Raw genomic sequence first — 16828 nt, 5'->3', positions numbered from 1 at the left:
CTTCCTTTTAACAAGTTGACAGTGAAGCGAAGGAAGCAGATAAGACAGGATTGTGTTGGGAAAGCAGGGCTATGGGAGATGAAGTGATGTGCAGTGGGAGATAGGAGAAATCCGGGATCAAGACTGGGGAAGAAACTTTGGGTTGAAAGAACTTTTCTTCTTCCGAGACCTAGGGATCAAGACAGAGACAGGACGCCTGGGTGGCTCAATTGGTTAAGCCGCTGCCTTCGGCTCAGGTCATGGTCCCAGGGTCCTGGGATCAAGTCTCATATCGGGCTCCTTGCTCATCAGGGAACATGCTTCTCTCTCTGCCTCTGCCTGCCACTCTGCCTGCTTGTGCCTTCTCTCTCTATCGCTCTGACAAATAAATAAATAAAATCTTTAAAAAAGAAAAAAAAAAAACAGACAGATTTGCAAAAGAGAGAAGTATAGGGAGTTCCTACTGGAGATGGACAGGCCTGGGACCAAATGCTCATACTGTGACTTGGAAGAGTGAGAGGCCTCTACTCTGGTTCCATCATCTGCAAAGCAGGGTTAGCGACACTCCCCTTGCAGATGGAACACCTCTTCTTCGCCAGCCTGGTCTTTGCAGCTGTGGGATAGATGGTAGCAGCTGTGATTATTGTGTTACTCATCTCAGGAAAGCAAGAGGCACGGCCATCTGCAGAAGGGAAATAGGGAGAGAATGGTTTGGGGCCTTGGAAGGGAGCCGTCATAGGAATAAGGCAGAGACACAATCAGAAGGTGACCTGAAGGAAGGTCAAGAGGCAGTGGAGGACCAGCTGAGGTCAGAGGGCAGGAATTTGGAGCAGTCCATTGGGAATTCTGCGATTTGAACCAGTAGGGTTCAGCAGCCTAGAGGGGGTATGGACATTTCCATCAACTTGCATTCACATTCCCGGTGTTGAAGTAAACGGCTGAAGCTTTTAGACTGCAAAGTCCCACTCCAGTGCCTGGGATTCTCCCATCAACCCAAGGCCATTTGCAGTCCAGTCCCTTGGTGAGAGGAGGGTCTCTCTCTCCCATACGGCTGCCAGACCCAGGTTTTCACCAGCGCGTTCATTAAAGCCACCATCCTCACAGCCTTTGCATATGTGTATGTGGGGGGCAGAGGGTGGGTAGGAGTGAAAGTCACTAAAGAAGGGCCAGATACCTGCCACACAGTAGCTGATGGGGAAGATGAAACTGCAAAACCTCTCTGAGAAGTTACCTTATACTGTTTGCTCGTTGTTCATTTTGACAACTTGAGTTGTCAGTGACCTACAGGAAAAGGAACACCCTGGAACAGGATTTCTCAACATTGGAACTACTGAGCTCTGGGGCCAGATCACTCTTTGTGGTCCTGCAGGGTGTTTAGCAGCATCACTGGCCTCCACCCGCTAGACACCAGTAGCATCTCCACAGCCCAGCCCATCTGGAGACAACAAAACATGTCTCCAGATACTGCCAAATGGCGCCTGGGGGGGGGGGGGGGGAAGTACCTTCCACTAAGAATCACCACCCTAGAAGGACAGGACAGGAAACCCTTGAAGGAAGCCATCCTAGTCTCTACAATGCATCACTTTGAACCCCGCTGTGGTGGTCTCTCCCCTCCCAGCCATTCTCCAAGGCCCTCCTTCCCCACGAGCGCATCCCCTCCTTGTTGCACCCCCTGTCTGGGGAGGCAGAACAAGATGATTACAAACGTTCTGGAAAGCCAAGAGCTACAGAGAGAGGTATTTCCTCAGGAGCAGAGCTGGAGGGGCTGACACACAATTTGATAAGTCCATATATGAACACGAAAGCACCATTGCAGACACAAAATTGCCAGGGGCCGTCCTGGGGCTTTGGAAGAGTCTGGTATTTCAGGGTGGAGCTGTGAATCTCAGGCTTTGCTAGTTTCACTGTGAACCCGCTTCTACACCTCATGCAAATCCGAGTCCTTCCTCAGTTTTCCTCTCTGGCCTAAACTTTTTCCAGAGTACTATGTCAGGTGACCCCCACATATGACATCCAGTGTGTTTTTTCTGTTGTCAACAGATACGTAAGACATTATCCCTTTTGCTTTTTTCCCCCCACAAGTTATTGAAGATGAAACCGTACTGCTTTCTACAAAAGAGGTACAAATTTGACCAGAACTTGTGTAAAAGAAACCATCTAGATCTTCATTTCCTAGGCTGCATGGAAAATGAAATTGTTCTACTTATTAAAATAGCCTTTCTTCAAATTCTTATGACTTACTAAAAATGACCATTAACATTTTCAGTTGGTTCCATTTTGGTTTTGGTCAGAGTTTCTTCTGAATTGAGTTTCACTGACACTTTGGTGACATCTATCCTTCACTTCCTTTTTTTTTTCTGATGCCTCCTGGGACGGGGGCGAAGGGATGTGCTCCCCTTGTTGGCACAACAGCTTCTCTCTCTCGCTAGGATTGACTGAGACCTAATGCTCCAACTGTGGCAATAAATCATATTTTTCTTCCCAAAGCTCTTATTTACTCTCCTTTATGTTATATGTAAGAACCTCTTGTGAGATCAGCATAAACCAGACTTCCTTGGACTCCATTAGTAAATAAAGCCCTCTCCTCACTTGAGATCTAACAGGAATAACATGTAGTATATATAAACAACGACAGTTGACCTCTGATTAATGTTGGGGGTAGGGGCACAATCTTAAATCTGTAGGTAACTTGACTCCCTAAAACCATAACTACTAATCACCTACTGTTGACCAGAAGCCTCACCAGTAATAGAAACACTTAACACATATTTTGTATGTTATATGCATTATATACTGTATTTACTGTATGTGTCAAAAAACACATGTAAGGAGACAGGAACTGTTCCACCCTGTGTCTTCCAAGGGTCAACTGTAATCTGAGTATGTTCTATGTTCCTATACCCTTCAAGCACTTTACAAACATTAACTCACAAAATACTGGGAAATACTTGGTATCTGTGAGGATGACAGAAAACAAATACTGTTATCTGAGGTCGTGGTAATTACAGCTGGTGGAGAGCTGCCAGGAAAGCTTCATGAAGAAAGAGGGTTTTGAATTGAGCTCTTGACATCGTTAGGCTTTATAAAGGCTGAGAGGCTTCCAGGCATCAATCACCTACTTTTATCAACCGCTTATCTTCTTACACAGTATTTGAGGCCACTTATAATAAAAAAAAAAAAATGCAGCCATAACAGAATTGTTACCCCAAGACTTAAAAGCAAAGGTCCCTTACAGGAGAAGGGAGAGCTGTAGGAGAGAACTCAGACTAGTTCTTTGAACTGAGGTAACAATCAAAGCATCCTGCCATCTTACATAGGCCTTTCCTCACTTCAACTCCTGTGTAAAACAAAAACAAAACAACAAAAACCAGACACTGCGATTGCTCTAAAGAAAATTGGCAGGACACATCTTTACCCGACGGGGTGGGAAGTGGCAGCATAAATTGTCTTCCACAAATATAGAACGATAGCTCATACCTGTGTTTCTCACACTTAAGTTACTATCTTGTGACCGCCTTTCTGTGGGGAGCTAAGAAGCCGCAATCCAAGAAGGCACATTACTGGTGTTCTACCACTGACCAGATCAAGGGGGAAAGCTTCGAGCTGGGCTTTTTTTTTTTTTTTTAATATTTTTTATTTATTTGACAGAGAGAAATCACAACTAGGCAGAGAGGCAGGCGGAGAGAGAGGAAACAGGCTTCCTGCAGAGCAGAAAGCCCCATGTGGGGCTCGATCCCAGGACCCTGGGATCATGACCTGAGCCGAAGGCAGAGGCTTTAACCCACTGAGCCACCCAGGCGCCCCGAGCTGGGCTTTTCAAACTCCAGTGTGATCCCAGGAACCTGGGATTCTAATTCCGCTGGCCTGGGTTGGGGCCCGAGGTTGGGCATTTCTCACAATCTTGCGAGGCACCGGTGTGGAGCGGCCGTGGTCAGACGTGGGACGCCATCACAACCACACATGGATGGCCGCACACTGTCTCCTGAATTTCTGACACAGAAGTTCTGGGGTGGGGCCCAAGAGTTTGCGTTTCTTTAAAAACAAAACAAAACAAAACAAAAACACACCTATTTTATGGAGGTATGACTGACATACAAAAAGCTATAGATATTTAACATATACAACTTGACGCATTTGGAGAGAAATATACGTTCATGGACCTATATCACCTCACTCTGTGCCATAAACCTCTCCATCACCTCCAAAAGTCTCCTCTTGCCCTCTCTCTTGTTATTACACCTGGTGGTGACAGGAGTTTGCATTTCTAATATGTTCCCAGGTGATACTCATGCTGCTGACACATATCCCCCCGGCCACCACATTTTAAGGACCACTGGCTTAGAACACACCTCATGAGTGTGTTGAGTGGTCCCTCCCAGCTTTGCAGGAAAGTTGGGGGGGGGGAGGGGTAGGCATTTCAAGATAAAACCACCACGATGGGCCTTCCAAGTAGGTGTTTTGTAAGCTGGAAATGAAAAGGGGACCTCAGGGTTTAGGTAACGAAGATAAGGATAGCTGGCATTTGTCGACATTTTCTCTGTGCACCAAATAAAATGTTTACCTCATATTATCTCACTCAGCATCCGGCTTGGGCAGCAGAGCTGGGGTTGGAGGGGGAGCGGAGGAGCCCGAGGCCGGGGCGGTGCGTGCCAGGAGGGAGCGTGGCGCCTTTGGTGTGTTGCTGTGGTCTGCGGAGATACCTGCGAGGCAGGGCCGCCTCGACCCTCAGGAAACACCTTTAGGTCCAGACAAGCAGACGCTGGAGGCCTGAGTTCTGCTTCACAGGGCCTGCAGGAAATAAGCCAAAGAATTGGGGGGCAGGTGTTAACAATCATCTGTCTCAACCACAAAAGTACCTGAATATAGAACAGAGTTCATCAACCCTGGCGCACATGAGAAGCACCTGGATGCCCAGGACCCATCTGGGGAGACACGATTTTAAAAAGCTTCCCAGCCAGGGCTGAGAACTACTGGTCTAGGTTTGACTGGGCGCGCGGTGAGCGGGCAGAGCTAGGGAGCAAAACCCAGACTTACTTATCAAACAAATCACCTATTCCCAGAGTGGGTCACTTCAGGGCTTGCCAAATTAGGCACAGTGGTTTCTCACACTCTTCTTTTTTTTTTTAAATAGGTTTTGAGATGGCATTCACCATCTTTTTTTTTTTTAATATTTTAGTTATTTATTTGACAGAGAGAGAGGTCACAAGTAGGCAGAGAAGCAGGCAGAGAAAGAGGGAGAAACAGGCTCCCCACTGAGCAGAGAGCCCGATGCGGGGCTCGATCCCAGGACCCTGAGATCATGACTCGAGCCGAAGGCAGAGGCTTAAACCACTGAGCCACCCAGGCGCCCCCACACTCTTCTTTAGATCAGAGTCACCTGAAGGGTTTGTGAAAGCAGATTGTTGGGCCTGCGCCCAGCGTTTTTAATGCAGCAAGTCTGGAGCGGGCACGAGAATTTGGTATCTGACAGGTGATACTGATTCTACAGGTTCCAGAAGTTTAGCTGCTTTGCTATTAAGACCTTAACTCCTACAGAGAGGGATGCCTGTTTTTCAGCTTTTTCTATTTTTTTTCTCAGCTTTTTTTTTTTACTGAAGCAAAAAAAAAAATGCAGATAGACAAAAATGAAAACACTGAAATCAACCATATCCAATGATAAACCACAAGAAACAACAACTTTTTTCCTACGCTACAAATTTAAGTACAGATTTTCTGAGAAATAATAATGATCATATGAAGAATATTATTGCATCTAAAACGATATTTATATATTCAAATCCCCTTATATCAAAATCTATACAATAAAATTTGCTTTGGGGCGCCTGACTGGCTCAGGTGGTGGGGCATGTGACTCAATCTCGGAGTTGTGAGTTTGAGCCCCACGTTGGGTGTAGAGATTATTTTAAAATAAAATCTTTAGGAGCACCTGGGTGGCTCAGGCATTAAGTGTCTGCCTTCCACTCAGGTCTTGATCCCAGAGTCAAAGGCAGAGGCTTTAACCCACTAAGCCACGTAGGTGCCCCTGTTTTTCATTTTTATAACCATCATTGAGGTACACACACACACACACACACACACACACACACGGATATTAGAGAAGACATTTTGTCTTCTCTAAAGGTCCTGGCTTCTAACACCATAGAGATTCATGATTTTTCTGATTTTCACTATTTTATGATTATCTCTTTTTTTTTTAAAAGATTTTATTTATTTGACAGAGAGAGAGAGAGATGACAAGCAGGCAGAGAGGCAGGCAGAGAGAGAGAGGAGGAAGCAGTCTCCCTGCTGAACAGAGAGGCCCGATGCAAGGTTCGATCCCAGGACACTGAGACCATGACCTGAGCTGAAGGCAGAGGCTTAACCCACTGAGCCACCCAGGTGCCCCTGATTATCTCATGTTTTGAGGGAAATCTTTTATGTCAGTTTCCTTTCACTGAATGCTGTATCTATGAGATTCATTGGTGTGCTTGGAGCCATAGTGTGAAAACTTCTAATACTGTTCAGTATATCATTGTATAGATACACTACAACTTGTTAATCTGTTCTGCTATTGACGGGCATTTGAGTCATCTATGGCTTGAGCAATCACCAATCATACCGCTGCAAACATTTCTGTAAGGTCCCTCCGGGCGCGTATGCCTAAATGTGCCTACAGTTCTCTTGGGTATAAACCTAGGATTAGAATCACTGGATCACAGGGAGATGTTGGTTCAACGTCAACAGCGACTACCAAACTGCTTTCCAAGGTGGCTGTACAAATTTATGCTCCCATTAGCATGTTTGTGAGTTTTAGTTGCTCCACATCCTCGCAGGAGAGCAGTATTTGTAAAAACTCCCTGGGGGCTCTGCCCTGCTTCAGCTGGAGAACTACTGGTGCCACCATATGTCAAATACTTTGGAAATAGCATAAAGTCTCACATATTGTTGGAGCCGCAGAGGAGCGGGGAATTTAGGGTGATGTTTTCACAACCATCCAAGAAGCAGACAGGACAGATTTTTTTATTCCTATTTTGCTAATGAGGACACTAAGTCTCAAAGTTCATTGACTTGCCAGAAGGAATATAGCCTTATGGAGACAGTTGGACTAAAACACAGGACTCTTGATTTCTATCCCTCTGTATGTTCCAACATACAACATGACATTATTCATTAGATATCCATCCAGATTTGGGTCAACTTCTCTGTTGTCTCCTGTTCCAGACTTTAAGAAAGAAAAGAAGGTAGAAGTCTCTAGGCATGACTGTGTAAGCACACATACTCTTCCTTCAGGCAGGGATGTGAAACCGTAAATAAACGTGTGCCTTTGGTGCCTGGGACCGGTGCCTGGGACCGGTAGAGGGGTTGGTCCCCTCAGGAGCAATATGGCCTGAGCTTCCTTCCCTCTGACTCAGCTCTTCTCTAGCCTTGCTGGGTGATGTTGGACAAGGGACTCAACCTCTGAGTCTCTATTTCCCCATTGGAAAAATGAAAATATAATATATGTATATCTCATGTTTTAAGGAATGAATACCATATAAAAAAACCTACTACATATAAGCATTCAATACAATGTAGATATTTCTTAATGTTACCAGACTTAGCCCATTAACCCTCCATCTTCACTTTTTCGCTCCTTACTGGATCTTTCCTACCAATGTACAAATGCAGTTATTTCTATTTTTAAAAATCTCTTTCAACCTTACTTCTTCCTCTAGCTTGAGCCCCATTTCTCTCTTCCCAACTAATGGCCTTCAAAGCATTGTACTCACTAACTGCAATTCTTCCTCTTCATGTGTTCTTGAACCTTTCCAACAAGCCTTTCACCCCCACCACTCCGCTGACACTACTCTTTTCAAAGTTGCCAATGACTTTGACTTTGGAGGATTCCCAGTCTTCATTTTACTCTCTGTCAGCAGCCACGGTGGCACAGCGGCTTCCTCCCCCGTCCTGGACACATCCTCACTGGCTTCCAGAACTTCCCAGCACCATACTCTTCCCCTTCTCCTCCTCATTGGCTGATCCTTCTGTCTTTTCCACCTATTTTTTCCCTTTTGCTCACTCATAAACACTAGACTGTGCCAGGGCTCATGCCTTGGACTTCTCTTTTCCATCTACTGTCATTTCCTCAAAAATCTCTTCATCTCTTAGCTTTATATACTATTATTCAGTGATGACTCCCCAAAATTTATCTCCAGGCCCAACCATTCTCCTGAGTTCCGAACTCATAAATCCGACTGCCTACTTGGGCTCTCCATTTGGATGTTGAAAGGGATCTAGAATGTAAATCCCCACCGCGGAATTTCTGATCTTTCCCTGCACCCCCTTAGTCTTTCCTCTTGGTTCAACGGCAACTCCCTTTTTCTAGTCGCTCAAGTAAAAGACCTCAATGCTCTGTTTAACTCCTTTCTTTTCCTCACTCCCCACAACCAATCCATTAGCCAATCTTTGATTCTATTTCCTCCAGAATCTCACCACTCCTCCATTTCTGTTACTACTTTGGTCTAAGGTACTTTCTTCTCTTCCTTGGATTACTTTCTTGGATTGTTGCAGAGGCTTCCTCACTGGCTTCATTCACCCTGTCCTTCACAGGTTACTCTCGGCCAGCTACCTGAGGGATCCTATTAAAATGCAAATCAGATCAAGTCCCTCCTTGATTTAAACTATACAGTTGCTTCCCACCTTGTTCAGCATAAATTAGCACACTAACGAGAGCTCCCGGTAATCCGCCACCCGCCGGCACACATTTTCCTGACCTCACCTTCTACTCTTTCTTATGCTCATCCTGTTCCTGATTCAGTCACAGCTGGCCTGTTTGTTGATCCTTAAACTCGCCGGACACGCTCCTGACTCTGGGCTTTGTCATTTGGATCTTTCCAACGAGGTTCTGCCAGGGCCAAGAGTGCTTCTAACCCAGATATTATCTCCTCACCACCTCCTTTCTTTAAATGTCACCTTCTCAGGAAGGCCTTCCCGAAACTCCTTACCTTCCACTGTACCCTTCTTTGTTTGTTTGTTTGTTTGTTTTAAAGATTTTTATTTATTTATTTGACAGACAGAGATCACAAGTAGGCAGAGAGGCAGGGAGAGAGGGAGGGGGAAGCAGGCTCCCCGCTGAGCGGAGAGCCTGATGTGGGGCTTGATCCCAGGACCCCGGGATCCTGACCTGAGCTGAAGGCAGAGGCTTTAACCCACTGAGCCACCCAGGCGCCCCTACCCTTCTTTATTTTCTCCCGAGCACTTCTCACCACCACACACAAGACACACGCATTGCTGTTGTTGCTGTTATTTATTCCGCTTCCCAACTGTGTTCCCTACGGGAATGTATGGGGCACCAAAGCAGGGCTTTTGCCATTTTGGTTCACTCCGATTTCTTCGGCGGCTGCAGTGGTGCTTGCTTATAATACAAGCTCAGCAAATATTGGTTTAATGAATGAATCAGTCCCTACTCTCAGATGAAAAAGCAAACAAACATCCTCGGTGGAAGAGATCCTGGGGAAATCCTCAAGAGTTCTCTGGCCTCTTAGACATACAACTTATTCGAAGGGGGAAATTGTTTTGGTTTTCCCCTTTATTTCTGAAAGTTCTGTTTAACAAAAACTACTCATGCCTGCCCCCAGGAACACCTTGCCAATCTTTAATATGCCTTAACATCCACAGAAAAGGAAGGAGAGTAGGAGCCTAGGGAAGGGGCGAGGAAAGGGGGAGGAGAGCAGAGGAAGACGAATGAAGGGACCGGAGCTGCCGGGAACACCCGAGCACAGAAATTGGACTCGTCCTGGGTCTTTCTGCCTCAACTAGGTCCTCAAGCAGCCTTCTTGTCTGCAGCTCTGCTCCCTGGCCCCCCCTCCCCCCAGGCTCATCACCCCTCCCAACAAAGAATCCTTCTGGCTGGTTGCATCACCAATGGATGCAGCCTTCCCATTTAAAATGTGCTTCATATAATAGTGTGTATTCAGAAAGAACAAAAAAACCACTTACAGCCAGTGTAAACACCATTTCTCTAAGGGGGAGAGAGGGTGGAAGGGATGTGGACTGCCCCAGCACTTGATAAAGAGGGGGCGCTTGGCCTTCCTGACTCGCACACCTCCATGAAGAAGGAATGGCCAGAAGTTCCCGGGGGGGGGGGTGCAGCTGTTTAGGTGTCCCACTCTTGGTTTCAGTTCAGGTGGTGATCAGGTTGTGAGATTGAGCCCCATGTCAGGCTCTGTGCCTAGCAGGGAGTCTGCTTGGGTTTTTCTTTCCCTCTGCCCCTACCCCCCTCAAAACACACACCCCCTTCAATCAGTCAATCAATCAATCAACCAATCAATCTTAAAAAAAAAAAAAAAAAAGGTCAACCCCAGTTCTCCAGCAGGACCAGCTAGCAAAGGCAGAGGAGCCAGCCTCTCCTACGGGGCGTGATGTGAGAGGCACCAAAGCCTGTTGCTGTGGTCACCTGCCAGAGGGTCTGCCCTGCTCTGATTAGGACCACTCTTCTTTTTTGCCGGGTGTCCAGGAGCTGCCTATCAAAGCCCCAGATGCCCCGAGGAAGGCAGAGAGTCCCATGCAAGGGAGTCACTCACACTTACCAGTGCAAGGGTGTAAATGGAGGCTTCTAAAATATATGTTTAAATATTTAATAAGAGTTGTAAATCAAGTCAACAAACTGATGAAATACTTTCCATTCCTCCCACCCTGACAACTGCCTGGAAGGCTGGGTTCAAACCTAGAATTCTCAGACTCTGGACTTTTCTGGCAGAACTGGTGGCACGTGAGGGCCAGCCTGGCTCCCAGCCCATGCTCAGCTTCCCTTCGGCTCCCTGCCTGGCTCCATCCCACCCTGCTTGGGCCTCCTGCACATGCACAGGCACACCCCAGTCTGCACCTCCAAGTCCTGTTCACCTCCCCAAACAGCGACCCCACGGCCACCTTTGGCTTTGGGGTACAGTACACAGACTAGGGGCACAGTCTTCCTTCAAGAGGATCCATATCTGGAAGAGGCCTGTAGGAGACCTGGAGCTCTTTGGGGCCTCCAGGGCCAGGATGTGCTCTAGAAGAAGAGCAGAGGCTCTGGGATAGGGCGAGGGCATGTCCTTTAAAGCACAGTCCTTTAAAGCACAGGGCTCAGCATGGGGCCCCTCCCGCCTGGATGGAAGTGCTGTTTCCCAGTTCTGGGGAGGGAAGGAGAGGACAGAGAAGTAAGAGGGAGGGAGAAGGGAGGACTATGAGCCCAGCATGAGATGCTGCCTGCAGAGGGGCATACAGGGATGAGTTCCTGGGCAGCCAGGGGGCCAGCCTGAAAGTGGAGGAAAGGAAAGTCAGGAGAGGAAGAGTGGGAAAGCAGGTGAGTGGGAAGTAAAAAGGCACTGAAAATGAACCTACTTTATAAGTAACCTTGGGTATATTTCACTTATGTAAGTATAATGTGGTTTTTTTACTGAACTATTCCTCATACTTCCCCGTTCATGGCACGTTATCATCATCATTACTGTATCATTAGGTGGTAAAGAACAATCTCATTTTATGTATGTATTTACTGCATTTCCTCTCCATTCCCCACTCCCCACCCCCCCCTTACCACTGGTGACCTGCTCATATATTAAAGAGTATTTTGTATGGCGAGAGTGTGTATGTATTTACTGCATTTCCTCTCCATTCTCCACTCCCCAACCCCCATCCCCACTGGCGACCATTCTGATATATTAAAGAGAATTTTGTACGGTTTCTCTCTCTTCATCTCTGGGTGCAGTGGCCATGTGTCTCAGCCACGCCTGAACCAGGAGACCATCCCTCTGCAGAGACCTGTTATGTCTCTTTGAAGTGATCATGTATCCTCCATGTCCAGTAGGAGAATTAGATAGCTCCTTCCTAGACCTCAGAAGAACAGAACCACGTTAAAACTGCCACAAGACCCTGACAACCCCAGCATGGACTCGCAAAGATCACTCCACCTGGGATCCCAAAGGAGAAGTCAAAATCTCATTAGAAGTATTTTCATCTGTAAATGAGTCCCTGCAGGTTTATCACTCTCATGTTGTTTTGCAGCCTATTACATCCAATGTAATATATTTTTATTTTTTGTGATTTATTTTTTAAAGATGTATTTATTTATTTGAGAAAGAGAGTGTGTGTGCACAGTTGGAGGGTAGGGTGGAGGGGCAGAGGAAGACAGAATCCCAAGCAGTCTCCCCACTGAGTGTAGAACCCTACACATGGCTTGATCTTACAACCCCAAGATCATGACGTGAACCGAAATCAAGACTGGGATGCTTAACCAATGGGGCCACCCAGGCATCCCCATCCAATGTAGTTAATATTTTAACTGCTAAAGAAGAGTTTGGCATATTTTATACAGCAGATACAGCAATGTTTCTGTACTTACTTGTTCTCGGGAAACATCTCTTAAGTTTCTGGCTACTCCAAGCACAGTCATTTTGATCATTTTTCTCTCACATATTCCAGCCATGTCTTCTATCTAAACATTTCCTAATCTTTCTATTGTCATTCTACTTACCTTTGAACACCAAAAATATGGGTAGATTTTCATTGACTTAAAATTGCTGACTAATTGGGGCGCCTGGGTGGCTCAGTGGGTTAAAGCCTCTGCCTTGGGCTCAGGTCATGATCCCAGGGTCCTGGGATCGAGCCCTGCATTGGGCTGCTTGCTCAGTGGGGAACCTGCTTCTCTCTCTGCCTTTCTCTGACTCTGCCTGCCACTCTGCCTGCTTGTGCATTCTCTCTCTCTCTGACAAATAAATAAATAAAATCTAAAAAAAAACAAAAACAAAAACATGTTTAAATGTGAGCCTTCCTCAAGCCTCAATCCTGACCTTCCTGTCTTCCCATTCTAGACTCTTTCATTGGGGCCAATGCTCTCAAATACTATTTCCACAGCCAAGGCAACTCTTGTTCCTGCATCCTCCCATTCACGCTAGGAAGGAGCTGTCTGGAGCACCTCTCCTGACTGTCTCTCCACTACTTACCACTCTCGTCCAAAGACCACGTAATTGAGCCAATGGGAAAGATTGGAGTAAGACTGCACTAGCTCTGGGGACAACATGGCTGGGTCTGGCAACCTCCCCAGCAGACCAGAAGGCTGGCAACAGGGGTGGAGAAGTTCAATTCAAGGTGAAGGTATGATGAAGCCCAATGATGGCTGTAGATTTCCAGCTGCATTTTCCAGTCCAGCTTGAGCAGCAATAAAATTGGTCTACTGATTGCTAGTGGCAGTCTGATCTTAACTCTCAGTTGATTCTGAACTTGGATGAAAGGGGTTGGATTTGTTTCCTCTTCACCACCAAACCCCACTCCATGGTCTACAATCCAGGAAAACTTAAGAAATGGGCACCAAGGGCATCTGGGTGGCTCAGTGGGTTAAGCCTCTGCCCTCTGCTCAAGTCATGATCTCTGGGTCCTGGGATCGAGCCCCACATCGGGCTCTCTGCTCGGCAAGGAGCCTACTTCCCCCTGCCCCCCGCCTGCCCTTCTGCTTACTTGCAGTTTTTCTCTATCAAATAAATAAATAAAATCTTTTAAAAAGAAAGAAAGAAAGAAAGAGGCACCAAGATAGGGCTTTGGAGAAATAAGATATACCCAGAAAGAAGGATGCTTCAGGTGTGGCTGGGCTAGAAGGTTGTCAGTACTTGTAAGCAGAGGGCTTTCAGGTCCCCGACTGCTTTAAGAGTCTGCAGTTTAATGAGACTGATGTGAAGGGGCTTGGGCAAACCCAGGCCTTTGCAACCTCAGTACATACAGGTTGTGAAGGCTTTTGCAACTTACAGATCTAAGCGGGTGCACCCAACATGGGGATTAGAGGAGTCTCTCCATCACTTAAAGCATACAGAGTTCCAGTGAAAAAATTCTTTAGGCACTAGTGGTCAGGAAAATTTCTTTCTGATCCTACCATATTTCTTTGCCAGGAACCGCCTAAGGGAAGCTATTTCACCTGAAATGTCCTGTAAAGGGAGCTAGGTACCACTGCGGTGAGAGCTGTGGTTCTTGAACTCTTAACATTCATAAGAATCACCTACCGAGTTTGTTTACTTTCCTGGGCTCCCTCCCCTGATTCAGTAGCTCTGGGATGAGCATTTCTAACAAGCTCCCAGGTGGAGCCATGCTGTGGACCACTGAGAACACCGGGTTAGAACAAACCAGTTGTGCGGTTCTAGCATTAGGTGCATTAAATCAACTACCTCAAATGCTCTTCCTCTCTGTTATGTTGAACTGAACCCATTTGCTTTAGGACCAAGGAGAGAACTGCAATGAAATTAACCTCCTGGATCCTTAAGGCTTACCTACAGACTCCTAGAATCACCCTTCAGCCCCACCATGTGGATCAAAAATCCTCTAAATTTGTTATCTAAGCCCAGCCATGGCTTTGATCAGAGATTCAAATAAGGGCCTTTTTTGATGGTTGGCAGGCCATCTTCTTGGGCATTAATGAAAACATTAGTAAATCAAAGGCTCAGAAAGAACAGTAAAAGGCAGGGTGCCTGGGTCAGTCAGTTAAGCATCTGCCTTCTGCTCAGGTCATGATCCCAGAGTCTGGGTCTCCCTGCTCAGGGGAGAGCCTGCTTCTCCCTCTCCCTCTGCCGCTCCCCCTGCTTATGCTCATGCTCTCTCTATCTCTCTCTCTGTCAAATAAATAAATAAATAAATAGTAAAAGGTCTGTGCCTTTTACATACTGTACCATACTGTCTCCAGGAATCAAGGAGGAACTGGATTGGTTTAGAAACCAAACTCTAGTAAGGCTCTTCTGAACTCTTTTCTCAACTGGCCCCTGACCCCTGGTTTCCATGTTCATCTCTACATTGTCCAGTTTTAGTAAGAATCCTGTTAAGTCAGTTTAACCAGAATCCCACCTCCCCTTGATATTTAATCAGTTCCTCGTCCTCCAGCACCCCCAGGCGATGTCCAATCTCCCTGGTCTGCATTCAGCAAGAGTCCTGTGAGGTGGGCTTAGCCAGAGCACCCACCCCCTCAACTCCTGATGCTTCCTCTGAGTGATTTTCTATCCACAGACCCCCCTCCTCCCTCTCTGGCTGTACATTCCCACTTGCCCATGCTGTATTCTGCGTTGAGCCCAATCTCTCTCCCCTGCTGCAAAACCCCATTGCAGTGGTTCCTACCCCAGAGTCTGCCTTACTATTCATTCTCTAACAAGATCTCTGAATACTTGTTTCTTTAACAAAACTTTGATCTTGAAGTCAGAATGAGAGCAGCTGGAGAGGAAAAAAATAAATAAAGGAGTATCAGAATGATAACAGAGGGGGGTGGTCAGCAGGGGGAGCCTGGGGTCCGACCGGAGACATACCTTGGTTGTTCGCAGTCATTGTCTATTCTGATCGTCCAGCATGGGGCCTTACCACCACGGCCATGTAGAGAGAAGGATTTCCTTAAAAGACAGGTTTTGATCATGGAGGTCAGGCTAGTTCAATATGAAAGGTGAAATGAGATATGTATGCTTGGACCTAACTGCTCTTAAAGAAGGTGTTAAACATCTTTTTGTTTGTTTTTATTATTACTAGACCATAGAGGGAGGTGAAATTTCAGAGAACAGGCTGGAATATTCTAGACCCTGCCACCCCAACCAGAGAAGTATACAGTTCCAGGAAGCTCTTGAAAAGTACCCTCGTAAAAGGTCAGATAAGGAGTCAACAATAAGTTTAATTGGGGAATCACCCTTTAAAGATTGCGACAGTTATAACAGGTAGTCACATAACCATGGCCAGATTGGAAAGAGGAGGTCCGGGAAGATGAGCACAGAATGCTTCTAGCGTTACCAGTGGGCTTTAAGGTGGCTTAGTCATGACAGGACACAATGCAGGTCTGGCATGTACCCTGAGGGAACCTACCGGGGAAACTTCTGGAGGAGGACTTTCAGAAAAGGCCCAGGAAGATGAGATGAGCTGCAAGCAAACCAGGCAGGACATTGGTAGATGGAGTCCAGGCCTAGGTTAGATACCGGTCCAGGATGCTAGCTCCATCCACGAATAACACCCAGCCAAGAGGAGAGATAAAGGAGGGCAAGACCCATGTCGACAGCCATATTTCTGGCAGACTCAGAACTTCATTACTTCACATTGTTTGCTGGGGTGGACCCCACAAGACAGAGTCTAAGGAGTACATCAGGAAAGCAAACGTCTTGACTCAAAAGCAAAGGGAAAGGAAGAGTAAAACGCTAATCGATACGGCAAAAACATCACTGGCTTACCTGATAAAGAAGGAAATGATCAACTTAAGAAGCACATTAAAGGGACACCAGGGAGGCTCAGTCAGTTAAACCTCTGCCTTCGGCTCAGGTCATGATCTCACGGTCCCGGGATAGAGGGGCATCAGGCCCCTCAGTCAGTGGGGAGCCTGCTTCTCCCTCTGCCTGCCATTCCCCCTGCTTGTACACTCTCTCTCTTTCTCTGACACACAAATAAATTAGGGGAAAAAAGGCACATTAAAATGTTAAAAATGGGGCTGAATCTTCCTAAAAAGAAAAGTGGAACGACAGAGGCAAACGGATGATCAGAGACACATCCCACTTTACAGAAAAAAACCAGTCTCTGCGGCCATTGGCACAGCTTGAATACCCAAGAGAAAGGCACTGCTCTGTGGCCTAGCACATGGGCGACAGGTTGTGCTCCCTAAAACCAGAGAAGAGCCTCAAAACCACCACCACAAACAAATATGTGCAGGGTACTGTTCTAGGTTCTGGGACTCCATCATGGAGCATATAGCCAACAGCAGCTTTGGTTGAGAAATCTGCTAGGAATGGTTCTCCAGATTAAAAAAGTAAGAAAACTGCTTTAAGAGGCCGGTATTACAGGCCTAAGACATTCTGGGCAAGAGGCAATAGTTCCTAGGGGCTTGGAAAAGCTGATAAATATTCAGGGATTTTGC

General features: G+C 46.5%; 1 long non-coding RNA gene across 1 annotated transcript; it reads right to left on the bottom strand.

Moving 5' to 3' along the window:
* Positions 1–4549: 4549 nt before the first annotated feature.
* Positions 4550–15494, bottom strand: LOC123925526. Its single transcript, XR_006815035.1, has 3 exons — positions 15252–15494; positions 15084–15159; positions 4550–4767 (listed from the first exon to the last, which is right to left on the bottom strand). It is a non-coding gene; the product is annotated as an uncharacterized LOC123925526 (long non-coding RNA).
* Positions 15495–16828: the final 1334 nt, after the last annotated feature.

The sequence above is a fragment of the Meles meles genome, chromosome 15, assembly GCF_922984935.1.
Source record: "Meles meles chromosome 15, mMelMel3.1 paternal haplotype, whole genome shotgun sequence".
In the NCBI taxonomy this organism is placed as follows: Eukaryota; Metazoa; Chordata; class Mammalia; order Carnivora; family Mustelidae; genus Meles; species Meles meles.
This window is presented reverse-complemented; position numbering and strand designations above follow the sequence as displayed.